General features: G+C 37.9%; 1 long non-coding RNA gene across 1 annotated transcript in view; it reads left to right on the top strand.

The window, feature by feature from the left end:
• Positions 1–12207, top strand: part of LOC135712513 (uncharacterized) — a 134414-nt gene extending 122207 nt beyond the window's left edge. The window contains exon 4 of the long non-coding RNA XR_010518647.1: positions 12058–12207. This is a non-coding gene — a long non-coding RNA (uncharacterized LOC135712513). The remainder of the gene's footprint in view (positions 1–12057) is intronic.
• The last annotated feature ends 710 nt before the right edge of the window (positions 12208–12917 follow it).

Here is a 12917-nt window from a genome sequence, read left to right as displayed (position 1 = left end):
ACTGTTGCTATCATTATTTAAATTATCACCGATTGCCTGCGAAAAGCGCTTTTCCTAACACAGATTTAAAAATTGATTTCACTCCGGTCTTGCCAAACGTTGTTTATTCAATCACTGCGTGTGGTGAGTGGTGGTGTTCGGTTGTCATCAGCAGCAGCAGCAGTGCTTACGGCGCTTGGCGTTCTCCAGTACATAATGAAAGCCTGCCGGCATGCAGCTAGCTGCATGCTCTCGATTCAGCCTTCGATTCTACGAAGAGAGAGGACGAAGCCGCACCGAAACTGATCGGATTCAGTTGCGCGTCGTGCGCCACAGTGGGCCATCTATTTCAAGTGCATCGCCCTCGTTCCAAACAACATACAGCTTGCCAGCTTTATCTGTATTGAACACCCTAATAGTAGCTCAGCATTACAAGACCATTACGACAAAACGTTCCTTTTCAGGGCCACCATAAATTTGGTAAATAGTTTTTTTCTGGACATTTCTCAAAGTCATTAAATATATAATATGCTGGTACCAACCTTTTTGCCATTCTCCCCAAGTAACATCGCAAGTTTTATCAAGGTTTTAAAGCATTCTACAAGTCTAAATGATGGTCTTCAGAACCCTCATGAAACCAAATTGTGACTTGGGTCATACACCACTGTACCGAAAAGCTATGATATCACTTGTAAAACATAATTTCGTTCCAAGACCCGGAGATACGAATGACATGTACCAAAAGACTATCTCGTCGGGATTGGAAAATGTTTCTGTATGTCCTGGGCCCACTTCAATCTTTTTTAATTTTTTTTTGCGGACAACCATGGCTTCTTAAGAGCTACTTTGCCCTTAAGACTTTTCTTATGAAGACGATTTTGTACGGATTGTGATGTCAGTTGAATGGAAAAATCGCTTTCTATCTGTTTCGCAATTTTCGGAGCTGATAGTCCCTGGTCCAGCTCCGCCTTCTTCACGATAGCTCTGTCAATTCGGTCAGTTGTCTTTGAAGGACGCCCCGATCGCTTAGCTGGTGAGATAGAACCACGCTTTTTGTACATCTGCACAATTCTAGCAACCGTATCTTTGTGAAGCTGGACAATATCGGCAATATCATGGTAGCTTTTGCCAGTTTTGTGATGTTCAATAATCAAATTTCGGATACTGATCGAAATTTGGTCTTTTTTGGGCATTTTGAAACAAATAACTTCCAATTTTGAACACAAAACTGAAATTTTGAGTACGAAAACTTCAAGAGCACTAAATAACAGATAGACACAATGTTTTCATGCGATAAAGTTGCAGAATACACACTAAAACTCTGTAAAACACACTTAAGTCATAGTATCCGTTTGGGGGTGGATAAACTTTTTTTGCGTAATTCTTTGCCATTTTCATAATTTATCACATGAAATCTCAAGAAAAGATATAAACGCCGCATTTTCAATGGCAATGTGATAAATAAACATAAATTGATAAATCATGGAGGAAGAATCATAAAATTAAACTGATTTTCACCAGAAAAACGAAAAAATGTACATTGGTAGGGGGTGGATAAACTTTTTTTGCATACTGTATGTATGTAAGTTCGTATGAGTGTAGCATGCACAGCTAAAAAAAAGTAATGTAAATTTCCGTTACTATGATGCACATAAATGGAGCGTCATAAATCATACAAATTTACATTATAAATCGTGTAAATTTATGATACATGTCATGCAATATTCCATATATTGTATGCAACTTTCCACCTTTGTTTGCAACATTTCTTGCAAGCTGCTAGCTGGAAGTTTACATGCATGAATGTTTGCATGCATGGATGTTTACATCACCAGTAAAATTCAGATTTTTTTAGTGTGTGGATGGCTGGACAAATTTGAGTGGAACAAGTTCCAGAAAATGTGCTTTAAATCACTATTGATTGTTATTGATTTTTTCCCCAATCGGAATTATGTATCCGAAGATATGAACAAAAATGTGAATTCCAGATTCCACTGGGGAATTCGCAAAAGATTGATGTATCAAAAACTCATCATGTGACACCTCAACTCACATTTGAATTTTACTATAAGATAAGATACTATGGTGGACATATTCAGACCCACAATGGCTTCTTTCAGATGTACCGGGTACCCCCGGGAAGTGGATAGATTCTTACATGCGCTGAAATGCATCGTGCGGTACCTCAAATCACATCGAACTCAACATAATGATTAGTGCAAGTATTTATATTGATTTTCCATTAAACCAAATTGAAATTTATTTATGGAAGAGACAAAGTGCGTAACGGGTGAAATCGAGGAAGGAGCGGTGGGTCGACTTGGATGATTGATTCTGACCAGCGGTTTTGGATGAAGCATCGGAACGATTTGGCAGTGCCTACACAAATATTATACTGAGACTCAGAAATGAAACAAACATAACTTATCGCTAACCTGATCATTTTAAAACAGTTTGTTATGGGGCTTCCTCTCGGGTTCCTTTTGATTTTTCTCGATTTTTTCCACGAAACTTATTCAGGTGCAAAACAGCGATTCAGCACTAAAACTGCATACGGGGGATGGGTGTTTCTCGAATAAAAAGATGGAATAGAATGGAAATAAACTGTCCGTTTCATTCACTTTTTCAGTGACAGACTATAGACAGTCAAGTTATAGACTGGCCAACGTGAGTCAACGTAACCAAACAAACCGTCAAAACGTATGGAAAATGTTTCGTTTTGGATACAACATGACAGCACATTGACAGGTCTATAACTATGACCTTCTATTACAATGACAGCTTGTTCGTGTGGTGGATTTGAAAACACGCTAATTTCTAATGCGTGTTGCAAAATGCATCGCACGTGTAATTTGATTAAACATGTAAAACAGTGTAATCAAATAAATTTTAAAATTGGGGGTGACCCTGGCGTAGTGGTTAGCATCCATACCTCTCACTCCAAGGTCACGAGTACAAATCCCACCTCCGGACAAGTCACGAATGACCCAAGACATTTCTGTGAATCTGGCATCTCTGTGCTACAGTAACTTACCTGTCTTAGTTGTTATGATTTGTGTTTACATCGTTTCTGCCTTAGCGATTCAGTATTTTAAACAAGTTTTCTATACCTGCATTAGACCTGTTAATTTTAACAGAAATGTTCGGGATGCACCGAGTCAACCGTGATTACTGCTCGTCATGTTAATTTGAACCTCTGTGCAAATTTTCAGCAAAATCGGAGATGATTTAGAGGTGCTTCAAGTTAATTTTATGTTGTTAAGGTAATTTACGGCTTATAATATTTGTATCTCGAGACTGAAACAACGAAAACTGCTGTCACAACTTTCATAGCAAAGCTCAATGTGTATCTACTAATTTTGTGACCAAAGGTTGACTATTCAAAGTGATTTTATTGAATTTTGACTTAGTTTCATGCACAAAGATATCTTAAAAAGTGAAGAATTTTAAAGTATTTGTTCTACAAACTTTCCACCCATATGATTTAAAAATGTGTAATCTACGGCATAATGACCCTTATACTTTTATAGAAACTTCGTTCAAACTATCTTGTAGATTCCATATATTGAGAGAAAAAAATCATAAAAGAGGCCGTTATAGCTAAAATTCATAAGACAACAGAGCCAACAAAAGTTTCAATGAGATTGACAGAACATAGTTGAATTGCTTTTCAATGACGACCGATGACTGTTTCATTGATAGGTGATTTTTTTTTAGAAATATGAATCCTCATAAACGTGTTTTTTATCAAAGGCAAGTGTCACTCGAGCCATCCAAAATGTTCGTTATTTTATAAATTGCTGTTATGGATCGATTCCAATCTGCATCATCATAAATAAAGTTAGTATTGATGTGAAGCATCCTTGTAATCAAAATAACCATTTCAAAAAGTTGACTTATTGAAGAAAGCAAACATATTCGAAGTATCAGCACCAAATTTAGCATTTTTTTTCCATTTATCAGGAAGGTAAGCCAAATGGAAACATTTGTTAAACAGTGTTACCAAGATAGACATTGTACATGCTTCTTGATGAGGATACAGAAATTCACCTGGAGCTTTAATATTATAAAACTTTTTAGTTATAGATCTTAAAATAATCAGGTTCGGCTTAACAATCTGGCAATCACTCATCAGAAACATTTTTTTTTTATAATTTGTCAATACCTTCCAGCTCTGCTTTAAACCTTCTTCAGGGGGAACTGGGGGGGAATTTTATTTTAAGAATTAATTGTTTCACATTTTATAAATTTCTGTACTCACAATCAGTCTTGTAAGTGGTCACCGTTGTCGAAATATTTTCTGTGATAATCGACTGCCTTTGCTTCCGACACTTGCAAAACAAGCTATCAAATTACAGTATCAAACTTAAATGTCATATGACAGTCTCTGTCATACGACACTGTTGCCGAAGACCGTCACGAATGCATATATTGTAGTGTTTTTCTAGGGGCATCCCACTCTAAACTTTGTATTAATCGCATTTTACTCAGAAAGCTCTTACTGATATCTGAGATACCTGAAAACACTTAAAAATATTTAGGAAATATTTGGCGCTAGTTTGTTACCACCGTTGCTAGACAAATTTCTTCCGATTATTTACCCGGTGTCATCTGGGATTTGGTGTATGCGTATTTAGAAAAATCAACTATTATTTTTAAATGTTAAAATCGAGGAGGGGACCAGAACTATTTGGAAAGTTACTATGCAAGAAACTGCGTGTGGAACAAGGTGTGGAAGCAAATCCTCAAAACAAATTTTGACGTACGATTGCGTCTTTTGGCAACATATTGGGGGTGCCATTCCAAAATACCAAAATCTACCACGTTACAAAAAGTGGTTATGTTTTGACCACTTATAGCTCTGTCGATATTGGATGGATTTTAATTCTAAAAAAGCCAATCGATTCGAAATTTTTCTACAAATCTACTAAAATAAGTACTTTATAAATTTTCAATAGGCCACTATTCAAAATTATACTAATATTCAGCTGTTGCAATGGTGATCAAAATTATCACCGATTTGCAGCAAAAAGCGCTGTCCCTAACACATATTTCAAAATAGAATTCTATCCGATCTCACCAAACGGTGCTTATTTAATCACTGGTTTTAATCGTGTTCGGTCGGTCGTCATCAGTAGCAGCATCATCAGTGCTTTCGGCGCGTAGCGTTGAACATTGTTCTCCAGTACACAACGATAGGCTGCCCACATGAGCGTCCATTCACCGAATAAGGAGGAAGCCGCTGTGGGCCATCTATGCCAAGTGCTAGTTAGCGACGTAGCCACTTGGATCTTTTGACAACATGCACCAAGTTCACGACGTATGGAAAGCTTACATCAGTGGAACTAGGCGAGCCCGGCAACAGCTAGCTCAGCGATATGGATGCGGATAGCAACGATGGAAACCAGGTGCTGATATGGCACCACCGATCGGCGCATTAGTAAGCAGTACGGTATAAATATATTATGAATAAATTAGTCTTAGTTTGACGACGAAACCTAGTGGTAGATTTTTTAAAAAAGAACCTACCGCTCGTAAAAGGTAACTCACGTCACCCTCGTTCCAAACAACATACAGCTCGCCAGCCTTATTCGTGTTGAATACAGCTCAACATTACTCAACCATCACGACAAAACGGTTCTTTTCAGGACCACCATAAATTATTGTTGTTTAAGAGTTAATTGTCAACGTTCAGTTTGCTCACCTTGCTGCCAGCCAAAGCTCTTTGAAAATTTGGAAAATATTAGCAAGAAATTCTTCCAATCAATTTTCGCTTTTTTTTTTATCTATTGAATAAACCAAAAAATCCTTGCGTTTTGTGCACGAAAATGCGTAGTTTTGTCATCAGAAATAGAGGCGTTTCCGTGAAGGGAAAAAAGTGTTTTCCCTAACACAGTCGCCGAATATTGATACGGAGCACGTAATTCTACACTAAATCTATGGTTGTGTCTTGGATACAACCTCTTACTTTTTTTATCCCAAAACCATCTCTCCATAAAAAATATGTTTCGTCCAATAGGATCTGCTGATAGCTGATTGAAGCTGAATAAAAAGTTTTGAAAGCTTTCCGCACCATCAGTACGTATAACATCCGGAAAGCCACATCTCCTAGATTGCCACCGAATGAGTTTATTGTAGAAGTTAATCACATTTGCTCGGATTTGGAACCTTCAATGCTTTAGGCTTATTATTATTAAGGTTTAACATGATCATACCAACATATTTGCTTGGTGTTAATCTCGGAACCGCTCTCTAATTGATTTTATCATTCATCAGAATCGGTTGTTACGTATTAAAACATAAATATAGGGATATTTTGGAGGATATTTTGGAATATGTTTGAAGAATGGTCTGAAATAAATTCATATTTTTTATCTTAGGATTTTTTTTACACGAAATGGAAACAAATAAGTTACGGTTTTGAACTAAATCGTTGTATTTGGTATAACAATGATTTGAAATTAATTTACATTTCAGAGTAAATTAATTTTTTCCTTGTTATCCTTATTGGTTTCGAAGCCAAAAAATGAGAAATTCATGTTGATTTCACATAAAGCCTTCGGTTAATATTAGGATACTCACTCAACTTAGACACCAGTCCGTCGTAACTCATCTTTACAGATGTAAAAAACGCAGCACGATACGACCACCAGTGGCAATTGCAATCACTTCAATTTCTAGTCAACCAACCCAATGATTTGCTAGCAGTTATACTTAATTGTATTGCTATTGTTCTCTGGGGAATATCCTAGCATCCTTGACCTGCATAAAGTCAAGAATTTCATTCTCATGCAGATTGCGGTTCAGACTGGTTGGTTAGGAAGGCTAGTTTGGAATCTGGTTGCGAGTCTGAACGACACCGGCACCATTAGCCTCCATCTAAGTTATAGAACTCAAACGTTTGCTACCTTACTGAACAGCCAGTTTGAAATCATAAATAATTGACTGGTTTGCTGAAAGAAAACTGGTTTTTGATGTACTGTTTCATAAGTAGAATTCAAATACTTACTCATACACATGATTACACTGCTTCCTTAATTTTAAAACAAATTGAAACTAGCATTTATAGTACGTGATTAAACGTAACGGAATATACAACATCAAACAATTACATTAGTGACTACGATTTAAGAAATCCAAATCATAAAATACTTAAACATACTTAAAAATACTTAAGAAAACTTATCAGATACTTGGAAATACTTAATTGATGCTAGAGCTATAGTTTAGAGTGGGGTTTTCTCATAATAAGAGCTGCTGATCTTATGCTTGTGTGAATTCTGAAAATAGCAAGCAACGATGTCCTAGTAATAACATTTCTGATCAGAAATGGTTTAATTTACATCAAATTGAGGAATTATAACGTAATCACACATGTCATATGATAGTTATTTGAAAATTTTCTTTTTGCTCGAATGTTGTTCTACCGTTTGTGTTGTGTAAGAGAGACGACGGTAGAGCATGAGAGTACCTACGAATAAAAATAGACTGTCGGGCACGACAACGAAGCGAGTGTCGTAAAAAACGTCAACAGTTTCAACCCCTGCTCACAATTGTTGGATTTGTTGTTTTTTCTAGATATTGTTTGAAGTCTAACGTCTGTTTGTTTGTTGGTAAGTTTTTGTACATAGGGGTTTTTAGTTGGATTATTCAAAGTTATATTGAATTTTGTTGTTGATTGTTTGTACTTTGTGGCGGGTTAATGTTAGCGGTTGTGTGTTCGAGGGTTATGGTGGTTTTGGTGAAATGGTGGGAGCAGGTATTACAGTTGAGCTTTTTTATAGTTGAGCAGGATTCAGGTGGGCATCATTGACATTACATTGCTGTTAGACGTTGATGGATTTGGCTTTTAGTGAGTGTAAGATCCCTGCGTAAGCTATGTTCAAATTGTCTACGTCTGTTCGTCTATTGACTGTATTGGGTGTACTATATATGTGGCACATTTCAAGGAAGCAAGTGTATTTTGATTGTTCACAATTTTAATACCTTCTTTAAGCGCTAGAGCTGGGACTTTCCAAAAGGGTTTAGAACACGGGTCGGATTTCGAAACATTATTTTCAAAAGTTATGTTCCTCAGGGCAGAGAATTGCTCTTTAATTTGTTTTTGCAAATCCCACCAGATAATTTTCATGGCAGGATCACGTGTTCCTTGATATTGCCTCCTACGGAAATTTTTCAGACGAATCAAGAGCTGAAGATAGTCATCTATTATAATTGAATCGAATTTAACCTCGCATTTTGGTACTGAGGCAGCTCTTGCTTCAAATATTGAAGTAGCTAGAGATTCAAGAGCATAATTAATTTCATCTTTGGTTTGCAAAGGTATGTTTGGATCAATGCTATATTCCATAAATGATCGATATTGCTTCGAATCAGCTCTATGGTAATTGAAAGTGAGCTGTTGGGATATGAAACTATTTATTGGAATATTTCAAAAGTTACGGGAAGGTGATCAGAACCGAAGTCAGTATGGGTAACCAATTGGCTACAAAGTTGACGTGTTTTGCATTAAAATCATCAATACTGAATAGGTCTATGATACGTAAATTTCTGAAGGTCACTCTTGAGAAAACTCTTTTACTGGCCTACGCATTGGAATGGAAAATAGGCAGCTATAAACGTAAGTTGTCCAAATATTGTTTCGACAGAAAGTCCCAAAGTTTCAGAAACTTTGGTTTCAAATAAAAAAAAAGAATTTGATGTTTGATACGTAGGGGAAATGGCTCTAATGTTGGCCTATGGATCTAAAATTGGAACCATCGCTAAAAATCTGCTATTTATCAATTATATCTAGATGAACGCGTCATTGGGACGGTACTTATGGATATTTTTGGTCGCTATTGAAAATTTAGTCGATTGCTGAATTTCTGTATGGGCCCAAATCAGGGACACTTAGGCCGACATAACTTTCCCCTACATGTGTTTATGCCACCACCGGCTCCATTAAGACGATCATTTTGATAAAGGAAATCATTTGCGTCCCTTGTAACCTTATGGTCAGGTTTAAGAAACGTTAAAGTTATAACAGCGATATGCACGTTATGAACTCTCAACAATACTAATAGCTCATCTTTATAATCTTCAAGAGATTGAGAATTCCAATTCAAAGCATTTAGTGATTTAAAATGCATTTACTGAATTCAAAAGTCATGACTATTTTTTTTTCCTTGATTTGTTTTCTGTCGATCTTGTTTTCCGTGCTGAGCACCAATGCTACCGACGCCAGGAAGGCAGCTCCCACACCTGGACCCTACCTATCGACCCATCAACTCATGAACCGGGGACCGGCTTTACTTCCCTTCCGAAGGAAGGCGTGATCAGAGATGTTATACCTCAGAACATCCCGGCGGCGCCGACTGGGATTGAACCCAGGCCTGCTGGGGTGAGAGGTAATCACGGTTACCGCTACACCACCGGCACCGCTAAGTCATGACTATGTTATTAGCAAATTATACTCCACTTTGAAAAGCATCAAACATAGAGTTAGCGGCGCCGATGGTGTAGTGGTAAGCGTGATTACCTCTCATCCCAGCAGGCCTGGGTACAATCCGAATCGGTGCCGCCGGGATGTTCTAAGGCATAACATCTCTGATCACGCCTTCCTTCGGGATGTAAAGCCGTTGATTCCCGGTTCATTAGTTGATGGGTCGATAGGTGGTAAGGTCCAGGTGTGGGAGCTGCCTCCCTTGCGTCGGTAGCATTGGTGCTCATCTACAGCACGGAAAACAAGATCGACGGAAAACAAATCAAGGGAAAAAATAAAACATAGAGTTAGCATATCCGTAATCATGTCGATTAATGATTTCTGTACAAATTCCATTCAAGGAGCAATAATGCTACCTAACTCAAAATAATCGAAAGTTTCTTCACTGACCGTTGTTAAGAGCAGAAAAATTAGTATCTCATTGGAAGGGTGGAGCGTTTCCTACCTGTTGCTTAGAACGAAATTGTAGGATCGCTTTGTAAGTCTTACAATTCCAAAAATTGGATTTGTGGTTTTCACCACAATTTGAACATTTAAATTTCTAAGTCGTCCTTTCCGTGAGAGGAATCACCACCAAGGCATTAGGCTAAAGCCTTAACCCAAGCAGCACACTTCCATCGACAGTGACAAGTGTGCTGCTAGGGAAGCTCGTGTAGTTCATTAGAATTGAATTAAACTAAATAAAAATAACTAGAAACTCCGTTGTGCAAATCGCCAGTACGAGATTACCTTTTCATTTTGATTATTTGGACTGGCTCAACCCCAAATAATTTTGTCAATTCATCTTTGATCTGATCCAGATATTCACCACTAGGAAGATGTTTCAAGACAACCTTTAACAGACATTCAGTTTTGGTGCCGTAAGTGAAAAATTTGTGTTGCTACTCAGTAAGTTACTGGAGAAGACGTTTAAATTCGTCTAAGGTTCCATCTAATACACGACATTCATCCCGACGGTCAATTTGAAGTGGAAATCTGAAACTAGCGAAGTTCAAAAGTTTCATGCGAAGAGCATGGAAATCGGAAGTGGTTATCACCTTTTTTCTTGACATCAAGCCGTGAAAGGTATGTGAAATTTTGCCTGGATGATGGATCATTGCTCAATAAATGTCTCCAGAAGGGGAGTCTAGAGATTGCCATTTTCTTTTGCGTTTAGGTGCCAGTAGAACGTTTCTCCAAATCGACTTCCCTGCAGATTACTATAGGAATCTGAAGGATCGATGAAGATTTTTTCTAATAGATATCCACCTCCTTCTCGGGTAGGGTCTAAACATGTATCGAAAAGGGTTAAGATTCGAACAAGGTAGAAAATTTGTAGGTAATATTGAGCTGAGGAGTGCTGTTTATAGTTGTTGTAGCTTTGGGTTAGTAGTAATACTTCCTTCAGCAAAAAGCAAACAGATCGGCACGGCAAAGGTCATGATGCAGACTGATCTTAGAATAGATAGGGTAAATGTCAACTTTGGAACCCATTGCATGTTTTTGGCAACCAAAATTCATAGGTAATTTCGCTGAATTTTGTTCCCAAACACGTCACTAAATGTTTTCCAACGATTCCTTAGTCTTACAGTTTCAACTGAGTAAACGCATTTTGCCAAGTTTTTCTTGAAATTAAACATGAGCACTAAATAGTCTCGCACCGCAGAGCCACATTCTGTTTTTGCACTGCAGGTACAGGAGCGTTTTCAAGTGCACCTTCAATGAAAACACAGAATGTGGCTCTACGGTGCGGAAATTTTGAATTTTTATAGGGTGTTTAATAGCATTAAACTCTTTATTTTACGATGTGTGAACTTAAAGCCCAACTGGATTTTACGTTAGCATTCTATTATAAAAACTAATGGAAAAGCCACAAAAGAGCGATCTATCCCTGAATGCGTATCCTCAGAATGGGGACTACGTGTTGAGTTCGAAACCTTTTGGATTCGACTTCCGGTTAACGAAAAACATTTTATACCCTAGATTTTACGTATTTTTAAAACGAGATATTCATGAACCATTAATTTTATATTCCTGTGAAGGTTTCTCTGTATTATCCTTAGGACTTTACCGGGGCCCCGAAGACTAGTTTCAGATCAAAAATCAAATTTAATTCTAATATCACAAATACTAGAGTTTTCGAACTAATCTCGGAACCAAAGGGTCACATTTGCAAGATCCAGAAAACTCCAGTAGCACAGAGAATGTGTGATAATGTTTAGAAATCTCTGATAACTGAAGTTCGCTTTGCAAACTTTTGTAGCTTAAGAATGTCTATACAGATCCGAAGTATCCTAAACCTAGAGAAATTCAGAATCTCAAGATTCGTGCGGGCATACAGAATCTTCGATGTTATCAAAACATCATGATCTGACTTCTGGAACCCTGTGAAGGGTTTCGGAAGCTATTGTAGATAGTAATGCTTAAAATTATTGGAGCTTCGGCAAGTCTAGTAATAACGTTTCACACCATAAAGAAACTCATGAGTATCTTAAGGTTTCTCGGGTTTCTTGCTTTATGATGTATTTACGGAGTTTCTGAAAATCCCGCAACAACAAAAACTTACCATAACGGACAGTAACATTTGGTTTTTCTTTCCCATTTTCTCATTTCAGCCACTCCAATTTCCCACAGTGAAGTTGTGACCAATCCAATAGAAAGGTAAGCTGTTGTTCGTAACTTAAAAATTTGCATGATTAAATATAATTGTTACTATTAAGAAGCCTTAAGATTCGCAACGGTATTCAAATACATATTTGCGCAGTAATCCCGACGAACCCCCTATATTTCCAATCCCAATCGTCAATGCCCCCCTCAGCTCGTTTGATCAATACACACACACAACAATAACAAAACCATTAAACAACGCCAATTCAGCGCGAAAAACAACAAACCGAGCACAAGAAATTAGCATCCCCGACGAAGACCGTTCGTCGGAACGTCTTCTTGAAGAAAAAAAAACCCTCTTATTTGCATTTCATTATCGACCGCTGACACTGCACTCTGCCACAACAACGCCATACTAAACAGCTACTGCAGACAGTATCAGTAGCCAGCCAGCAACTCGCTCCGGAGCGGCATTGTTTATTCAAATCGAACTGCGCTCGCGATGATGGCTTTTCACACTTGCATTCGTTTTTTCGAGCATCATTGCGACTGACAGCAGCAGCAGCAGCAACGGTGAGAATGGCACCGGGGACGGGAAACCATTCCGACTTGTTATGGCTGATTTTGCAAACAATAATGCCCAGCAGAAGGGGAGCATTGATCCATCGACATTTGACGGGATGGATTACCTTACAGTTGGGTCGAGGTACAAACAAATCTTGAATGTCGGGAGACGCACATTTGGCTTCAGGCGACTACTGGTATAGGTAATGTTTACAGTATGTTGTGACTTTTTTTTTCCTGTGTTCCTTTAAACAAAAGTCAAATCCGTAAACAATGTGAATGGCGGTGAAGAAATGATCAATTT

This window comes from Ochlerotatus camptorhynchus, unplaced genomic scaffold (assembly GCF_037179485.1).
Source record: "Ochlerotatus camptorhynchus isolate MF236.1 unplaced genomic scaffold, CSIRO-AGI_Acam_v1.1 ptg000490l, whole genome shotgun sequence".
In the NCBI taxonomy this organism is placed as follows: Eukaryota; Metazoa; Arthropoda; class Insecta; order Diptera; family Culicidae; genus Ochlerotatus; species Ochlerotatus camptorhynchus.
The sequence above is the reverse complement of the archived record's forward strand: the minus strand, read 5'-3'. Positions and strand labels throughout refer to the sequence as shown.